The sequence below is a fragment of the Arachis hypogaea genome, chromosome 1 (genome assembly GCF_003086295.3).
Source record: "Arachis hypogaea cultivar Tifrunner chromosome 1, arahy.Tifrunner.gnm2.J5K5, whole genome shotgun sequence".
NCBI classification, from domain to species: domain Eukaryota; kingdom Viridiplantae; phylum Streptophyta; class Magnoliopsida; order Fabales; family Fabaceae; genus Arachis; species Arachis hypogaea.
This window is the reverse complement of record NC_092036.1, coordinates 42787661-42796978: the sequence shown is the minus strand read 5'-3', so window position 1 is coordinate 42796978 and position 9318 is coordinate 42787661. Positions and strand designations below refer to the sequence as shown.

At 38.7% G+C, this 9318-nt stretch overlaps 1 non-coding gene across 1 annotated transcript; it reads right to left on the bottom strand.

The window, feature by feature from the left end:
- Positions 1–6467: 6467 nt before the first annotated feature.
- Positions 6468–6575, bottom strand: LOC112717276 (small nucleolar RNA R71). Its single transcript, XR_003160612.1, has one exon. It is a non-coding gene; the product is annotated as a small nucleolar RNA R71 (small nucleolar RNA).
- Between the last annotated feature and the right edge of the window lie 2743 nt (positions 6576–9318).

The following is a 9318-nucleotide window of genomic DNA, read 5'->3' as shown; positions in this document are numbered from 1 at the left end:
CCATGATCTTGCCTTGGTTCTAGTAGCTGGCGTGCCACGCCCAGCACTCAAGTCGCACCCCATAGTGAGATTCTTGGATTGGCGTGCCACGCCTTCAATACGAAGTGGAACGCCCAGCCCTTGCTTTGGCCACTTTGTGCATTGGCGTGCCACACCTGGTCGCTCAAGTGGCACGCCCAGACTTCATTAGCCTTCAACCCCTTCTCTGAGATTTTGTACCAGCGTGCCACGCCATGCTACTCAAGTGGCACTCCCATACATTTGTGGATTTCTCAAGCTTGGCATGCCACGCCTGGTTGCTCAAGTGGTACGCCTAAGTGACTTTTTGATGTTGGCGTGCCATGCCTTCGATACCAAGTGGCACGCCCGTGGTGATGGTTCCTTCTGGAATGATGAGTTGGCGTGCCACGCCCCTTGGCTCAAGTGGCACGCCCATAGAAGGTGATGGGTTCGGCGTGCCACGCCCAACATGGCGTGCCACGCCCAACCTGGCGTGCCACGCCCGCTTTAGTGTCCTCCATTGTTGCGCTCTAGAACTTTGTACTAGCGTGCCACGCCCAGTTCCTGGCGTGCCACGCCCAGCTCCTGGCGTGGCACGCTAGTTCATTTTTTTGGCGCTTTCTCTAAATGGCACGCCCGCTTCACACGCCTAGCTCTTTTTTGTTGTTTTCTTCCCCCTTTTTGATGTCTTTTTCACCTGAAATTCAGCATAACTCATCTCAAAGCAATGTACCATAATATTCATCAAATAATGCATGAATTGCAATGATCAAATGAGATTTATGCTCTTTTATGGTCCTCTTTATGCAAGAAGGAAGGGTAGATGATGCAAGTCATCAACCCACCATCACCAATTTCTAATGATGGCTGGGAATATCACCAACAAATTACAGATCCTGAGCACTCCAATCCATGGAGATATGTCTCAGAACCATAAGATGAGCAAGAGAATCATATGGGATACTTTCCACCACCACAAAATGATTCAAGTCATTATTCTAATGGTGGCTGGGAGTATCACCAAGAAATAAAAAATGATTAAGCAATTCACATGAGATATGATCCAGAACCACAAGATGATTTATGTCATCATCCTCATGGTAGCTGGGCATATCAACAAGAGTATGAACAATCAAGTGAAATGAACTATTTCCCAGAGCCACAAAGTGACTCATATTGCTATGATACTGACATAAATTGTGGCTGGAAAGGGAATTTCAATGTTTCATCTTCTGTTCATCAAGGAACATCATCATTTGATTGTGCTGTCAATACATACATGGAAAGTTGTTCCCCAATGCCACAAGTTGATTCATACTGTGATGAATTCAACAATTCTTCAAGTTATGCTTGGGAGAATCAAAACCAGAAAGTATTTGACAATTCATACTCCACTTATCAAGAGCCATTATCACTTAAGCAAACCTTCAAATCATTCATGAAAAACTGTCCACCCTCACCTCCCAGTTTCTCATTTGAAAATTCTTCATCACTAGATGATACCTCAACACAAAGTTTCCTCCACGATCCATACCAACCACAAAATTCATTCCACAATTCACAAAATTCATTCCACACCCCTCAATACAACTTCACCACAACACATCCATGTCACCAAAATTACTCTCAACCTTCATCTCTTGAACTAGCAGTTGAGGATTACCTTCAATGGTCCAAAGAATCCTTAGAAAGCCAATGCCAAGTCATTGAAATATAAGAATAACTCTTGGAAAGACACAAACAATCCTGGAAAGAAATCCTCTTCAAGAAGATGATTGGGCCCTTAGAGCAAATAAGGAGAAACTCATAACTATCAAACTGTGAGAATGAAGACCAATTTGTGGGGGAGGAAGTGGAAAAACAAGAACAAAAGGTCTCTGTGTCAAGTGAAATTGCAATGAAGGATGAGGAACACGAGCCAAGGATTTTATATTCACAAAAGCTAATTGAAGTGACAATAGAACATGAAGATTCCCTCCCAAAGGACTTAATGGAAAGTCATGAAGAAGGAATAGAGGAAGAAAATCAAGAGAAGGATAACTCAATTGAGGCAGAGAAGTGCATAGAGGAAGGGCTCATAGAACCACCAATTCAAAAGGCTCTTGATGAAGAAAACACTCCAATAATCACACAACCACCAAGTCTTGATATCCAAGAAGTGAAGGCAACTAACAAGAGCACCAATCCTACCCCTGATCCAACAAGCAAGTTTAATCAAGCCATTAACAAAAGAAAGCTTGCTGAGGAGAGACCAAGACAGGGGACAACAGCTGAATCTTCTCCCCCCTTGAGGTCATTCCTCTTAACAAATTGGAAGAAGAGGAAGAAAGTGAAGAACAACATGTCAAGCTAATGACACTAAAAGAGCGCTTGTTGGGAGGCAACCCAACCTTAGGTAACATTTCATTTCTCTACTTTCTTTCCTTGTTATGTTTATTTTTAATAAATTGGCATATGATTACATTCTAAGTTTGGTGTTGCCCTGCAACAATTTGTTTTCAATCCTTCAGGATGATTGCATCAAAAATGAAAGTGTCACACGATGAGCGGATAATTTATACGCTTTTTGGCATTGTTTTTAGGTAGTTTCTAGCATGTATTAGTTACTTTTTAGTATATTTTTGTTAGTTTTTATGATAAATTCACATTTCTGGACTTTACTATGAGTTTGTGTGTTTTTCTGTGATTTCAGGTATTTTTTGGCTGAAATTGAGGGACCTGAGCAAAAATTTGATTCAGATGCTGAGAAAGGACTGCAGATGCTGTTGGATTCTGACCTCCCTACACTCAAAGTGGATTTTTTGGAGCTACAGAAGCCTAATTGGCGCACTCCGAATTGTGTTGGAAAGTAGACATTTTCCAGCAATGTATAATAGTCCATACTTTACCGGAGATTTGATGGCCCAAACTGGCATCCAAAAACCAACCAGAGAGCTGGAGTTAAATGTCTAAACTGGCACTCAAGCTGGCGTTTAACTCCAAGGATGGCCTATGAATGTGAAAGCTTTAAAGCTTAGCCCAAGCACACACCAAGTGGATCCCGAAAGTAGATTTCTGCACTATCTACTCATTTTCTGTAAACCTAGCTTACTAGTTTAGTGTAAATAGCACTTTTTACTATTGTATTAGGGTCTTCTTTTGGAACCCTTGAGCTTCATGATCATCTTTGGGGAGGCTGGCCATTCGGCCATGCCTAGACCGTTTTCTCTTATGTATTTTCAATGGTGGAGTTTCTACACCTCATAGATTAAGGTGAGGAGCTCTGCTGTTCCACATGAATTAATGCAAGTACTATTGTTTTTCCTTCAATTCACGCCTAGTTCTTCTCCAAGATATACTCTTGTACTTAATTTAGTTAAGTCAGACTGAAGGGGTAACCCGTGACAATCACCCACTATCTTTAGTACTCGCTTAGCCAAGATCCGCGTGCCTGACAGCCACAAAGTGGTCTACATGATGTTCAACATAGTCATTGAATGCCAGCCAAAGTATACTCTCTTGGGTCTCTGATCCACAGATTTGCATAGTCTCTCCTGACAACAGAGCATCTGACCCTATGATTAGGATCTTCGTGGTATAGGCTATAATCAATAGACAGCATTCCTGAGATCTGGAAAGTCTAAACCTTGTCTGTGGTATTTCGAGTAGGATCTGGGAAGGGATGACTGTGAGGAGCTTCAAACTCGCGAATGTTGGGTGCAGTGACAGTGTGCAAAAGGATCAATGGATCTTATTCCAACACAAGTGAGAACCAATAGATGATTAGTCCTGAGGTAGCTGTGCCTGGTATTTTTTATCCGAGACGAGAAATCCGACAGTTGATTAGCCGTATAGAGACTGTAGACGGACCATTTTCCCTAAGAGAATCATACAGCTTGCCATGGAAGGGAGGACACATGACTGGATGAAGACAATAGGAAAGCAGAGGTTCAGAAGCAACAAAGCATCTCCAAACGCTTATCTGAAATTCCCACCAATGAATTACATAAGTATCTCTATGTTATTTCTGTCTTATATATCTTTTAATTATCAACACCTCATAACCATTTGAATCCGCCTGACTGAGGTTTACAAGATGACTATAGCTTGCTTCAAGCCGTCAATCTCCGTGGGCTCAACCCTTACTCAGGTAACGTATTACTTGGACGACCCAGTGCACTTGCTGGTTAGTTGTGCGGAGTTGTGAAAAGTGTGATCACAATTTCGTGCACCAAGTTTTTGGCGCCGTTGCCGGGGATTGTTCGAGTTTGGACAACTGACAGTTCATCTTGTTGCTTAGATTGGGTAATTTTATTTTATGTTTAAGCTTTCTTTTATTTTTATTTTCGAAAAAAAAAATAATAAATACAAAAAAATTAATAAAACCATAAAAAAAAATTGTGTTTCTTGTTTGAGTCTAGTGTCAAATTCTATGTTTGGTGTCAATTGCATGTTTTCAAATTTTCTCAAGTTTTCAAAAAAAATTCATGCAATGTGTTCTTCATTGATCTTCAAGTTGTTCTTGATTATTTTCCTTGTTCTGATCTTTAAATCCTCCTTTTTTGTGTCCTTTCCTATTTTTCATATGCATTTTCAAATCCATGGTGTCTAAACATTGAAAATTTCTAAGTTTGGTGTCTTGCATATCCTTCTTTTCTTAAAAATTTTCAAAAATATGTCCTTGATGTTCATCATGTTCTTCAAAGTGTTCTTGGTGTTCATCTTGACATTCAAAGTGTCCTTGCATGCATTACTTGTTTTGATCTTGCATTTTTATGTTTTATTTCATTTTGTTGTTTTTCTCTCTCTTCATTAAAAATTCAAAGATGAAAAAAATATATTTTCAAGTAAATAATATAGAGAAATGAAGGTTCAGAACATGAGGCAGAAGAACCACAGAGAAAAAGAGCTCACTGGCGTTAAAATGTCAGTAAAGAGGTAACTTGGGCGTTAAACGCCAGAATGGCTATCATTCTGGGTGTTTAACACAAGTAAAGGTATCATTTTGGGCGTTAAACACCAGAATGGGCAGCGTTCTGGGCATTTAATGCCAGAACTGGCAGCATTCTGAGCGTTTAGAAAAATGCCCAGTAAAGAAGGACTTCTGGTGTTTAACGCCAACTAGGGTATCTGGCTGGGCGTTAAACGCCGGTAGCCACATGGACGTTAAACGCCAGAATGGATATCATTCTGAGCGTTTAACACCAGGATGACACAAGGGAGGTAATCTTGTATCCAATTCAAATTTTTTTCAAATTTTCATGCTTTAATTCAAAATTTTAAAATCTTATCTTTCCACATTTTCAAAAATCCTTGCTAACAATTAATGTTTTGATTCAAAAATTTGTAAGTTTGTTACTTTCTTGTTAAGAAAGGTTCAATCTTTGAATTTTAGAATCATATCTTTTAGCTTCTTATTAGTCAAGTCATCAATTTTAAAAATCAAATCTTTTTCAATAATATCTTTTCAATCATATATTTTTAAAATCAAATCTTTTTCAATCAAATCTTTTTCAATCATATCTTTTTAAATTTTGATTTCAAAATCTTTTTTTAACTTCTATCTTTTCAAAATTATTTTCAAACCTTTTTCAACTACTATTTCTTATCTTTTTCAAACCACCTAACCACTTTTCCACTTCCAATTTTCGAAAATCACTAACCACTTTTTCAAAAATCTTTTTAATTAAAACAAAAACACTAAGTTAATTAAAAATCTTTTTAGTTTTAATTTTCGAATATTCTCTCTCTAATCTCTTTCTATTTATTTGCTAACACTTCTCTTCTACTCATAATTCGAACCCCCTCTCTCCCTCTGTGTTCAAATTCTTCTTATTCTCCCTCTACCTCATTCCTCTAATCTTCTTTTCTTCTGACACCTCAAGGAATCTCTATACTGTGACATAGAGGATTCCACTACTTCCTTTGTTCTCTTCTTTTTCATATGAGCAGAAACAGGGATAAAAACATTCTTGTTGAAGCTGATCCTGAAACTTAAAGGACTCTGAAGAAGAAGCTAAGAGAAGCTAAAGCACAACACTCCGAAGAGGACCTTACAGAGAATTTCGAAAAAAGAAGCAGACACGGCAGCCAAAACCAACAACAATGCTAGAGATGTAAGGAAGATGCTTGGTGACTATACTGCACCAACTTCCAACTTCAATGGAAGAAGCATATCAATTCCTGCCATTGGAGAAAACAACTTTGAGCTTAAGCCTCAATTAGTTTCTCTAATGCAGCAGAATTGCAAGTTTTATGGACTTCCATCGGAAGATCCTCATCAGTTCTTAGCTGAATTCTTGCAGATCTGTGATACTGTCAAGACCAATGGGGTTGATCCCCAGATCTACAGACTTATGCTTTTCCCCTTTGCTGTAAGAGATAGAGCTAGGATATGGTTGGACTCACAACCTAGGGAAAGCCTGAACTCTTGGGACAAGTTGGTCAATGCTTTCTTGACCAAATTCTTTCCACCTTAAAAGATGAGAAAGCTTAGAGTGGAAGTCCAAACCTTCAAACAGAAAGAAGGTGAATCCCTCTATGAAGCTTGGAAAAGATACAAGCAATTAACCAAAAGGTGTCCTTCTGACATGCTTCCAAAATGGAACATCATATGTATATTCTATGATGGTCTGTCAGCGTTGTCCAAAATGTCATTGGACCATTCTACTGGTGGATCTCTTCATCTGAAAACACCTGCAAAAGCCCAAGAACTCATTGAGATGGTTGCAAATAACCAGTTCATGTACACTTCTGACAGAAATCCTGTGAATAATGGGATGACTCAGAAGAACGGAGTTCTTGAGATTGATACTCTGAATGCCATATTGGCTTAGAACAAAATATTAACTCAGCAAGTCAATATGATTTCTCAGAATCTGATTGGATTGCAAGCTACATCTGGCAGTGCTAAAGAAGCCTCCTCTAAAGGAGAAGATTATGACCCTGAGAATCTGGTACAAGAAATCGTGATACACAACTTCGTGTAGCTGACCAGCAAGTGCACTAGGTCATCCAAGTAATACCTTACGTGAGTAAGGGTCGATCCCATGGAGATTGTCGGCTTGAAGCAAGCTATGGTCATCTTGTAAATCTCAGTCAGGTAGATTCAAATGGTTATGGGGTTTGATAATTAAAAGAACGAAATAGAACATAAAATAGGATAGAAATACTTATGCAATTCATTGGTGGGAATTTCAGATAAGCGTATGAAGATGCTTTGTTCCCTCTGAGCCTCTGCTTTCCTATTGCCTTCATCCAATCATTGATACTCCTTTCCATGGTAAGCTGTATGTAGGTGGATCACCGTTGTCAATGGCTACAATCCATCCTCTCAGTGAAAATGGTCCTCTACGGTTTTCCGCATGGCTAATCAGCTATCGATTCTCGATCGTGTCGGAATAAGATCTATTGATCCTTTTGCGCATTGACATTGTGCCCCACAGTCGTGAGTTTGAGGCTCATCACAGTCATCCCATCCCATTTTGGGCATTTTAATCCAATTCTGGTGCTAGTTTGGGCGTTTTACGCCAGAATTTTTATGCTAACGTGGAATGCCAGTTTGGGCCATCAAATCTCGGGCAACGTATAAACTATTAACATTGCTGGAAAGCCCAAGATGTCTACTTTCGAACGCAATTGAGAGCGTGCTAATTCGGCTTCTGTAGCTCCAGAAAATCCATTTCGAGTGCAGGGAGGTCAGAATCCAACAACATCTGTAGTCCTTTTTCAGCCCCTGAATCAGATTTTTGCTCAGGTCCCTTAATTTCAGCCAGAAAATACCTGAAATCATAGAAAAATACAAAAACTCATAGTAAAATCCAGAAATATGATTTTTGCATCAAAACTAATAATTATATACTAAAAACTAACTAAATCATACTAAAAATTACCTAAAAACAATGCCAAAAAGCGTATAAATTATCCACTCATCACAACACCAAACTTAAATTGTTGCTTGTCCCGAGCAACTGAAAACACAATAGAATAAAAAGAAGAGAATATACAATGAATCTCACAATATCAATGAAACTTAGTCCCAATTAGATGAGTGGGGCAAGTAGCTTTTTGCTTCTGAACAGTTTTGGCATCTCACTTTATCCTTTGAAATTTAGAATGATTGGCATCTATAGGAACTCAGAATTTTAGATAGTGTTATTGATTCTCCTAGTTCAATATGTTGATTGTTGAACACAGCTACTTTATGATTCTTGGCCGCGACCCTAAGCACTTTGTTTTCCAGTATTACCACCGGATACATAAATGCCACAAACACAAAACTGGGTGAACCTTTTCAGATTATGACTCAGCTTTGCTAAAGTCCCCATTTATAGGTGTCCAGAGTTCTTAAGCACACTCTTTTGCTTTGGACCACGACTTTAACCACTCAGTCTCAAGCTTTTCACTTGGACCTGCATGCCACAAGCACATGGTTAGGGACAGCTTGATTCAGCCGCTTAGGCCAGGATTTTATTCCTTTGGGCCCTCCTATCCATTAATGCTCAAAGCCTTGGATCCCTTTTTACCCTTGCTCTTTGGTTTAAAGGGCTATTGGCTTTTTCTACTTGTTTTTTCTTTTTCTTTCTTTTTCTTTTTCGCCTCTTTTTTTCAGCTCTTTTTTTGCTACTTTTTTTCTTTTTTTTTCCACTACTTTTTCTTGCTTCAAGATTTAATTTCATGATTTTTCAGATTATCAATAATATTTCTCTTTGTTCATCATTCTTTCAAGAGCCAACAATTTTAACATTCATAAACTTCACTATCCAAAATATGCACTGTTCAAGCATTCATTCAGAAAACAAAAAGTATTGCCACCACATCAAAATAATTAAACTAATTTTAAGATAAAATTTATAATCCATGTACTTCTTATTCTTTTCTAATTAGGAACATTTTTCATTTAAGAAAGGTGAAGGATTTATGGGACATTCATAGCTTCAAGGCATAGACACCAGACACTAATGATCATGTAATAAAGGCATAAAAATAGATAACACATAAAGCATAAAAATAAAAAAACGAAAAGATAAGAACAAGAAAATCAAAGAACGGGTCCACCTTAGTGATGGCGGCTGGTTCTTCCTCTTGAAGGTCCAATGGAACGCTTGAGCTCCTCTATGTCTCTTCCTTGCCTTTGTTGCTCTTGGTGTTCCATCCTTAGTTGCTCTATATTGGAACTAAAATCTCCAAAAGAGGTGTTGAGTTGCTCCCAATAGTTGTGTGGAGGAAAATGCATCCCTTGAGGCATCTCAGGGATTTTTTGATGAGGGACTTCCTCATGCTCTTGTTGAGGTCCATGGGGTGGACTCTCTTGTTTGCTCCATCCTCTTTCTAGTGATG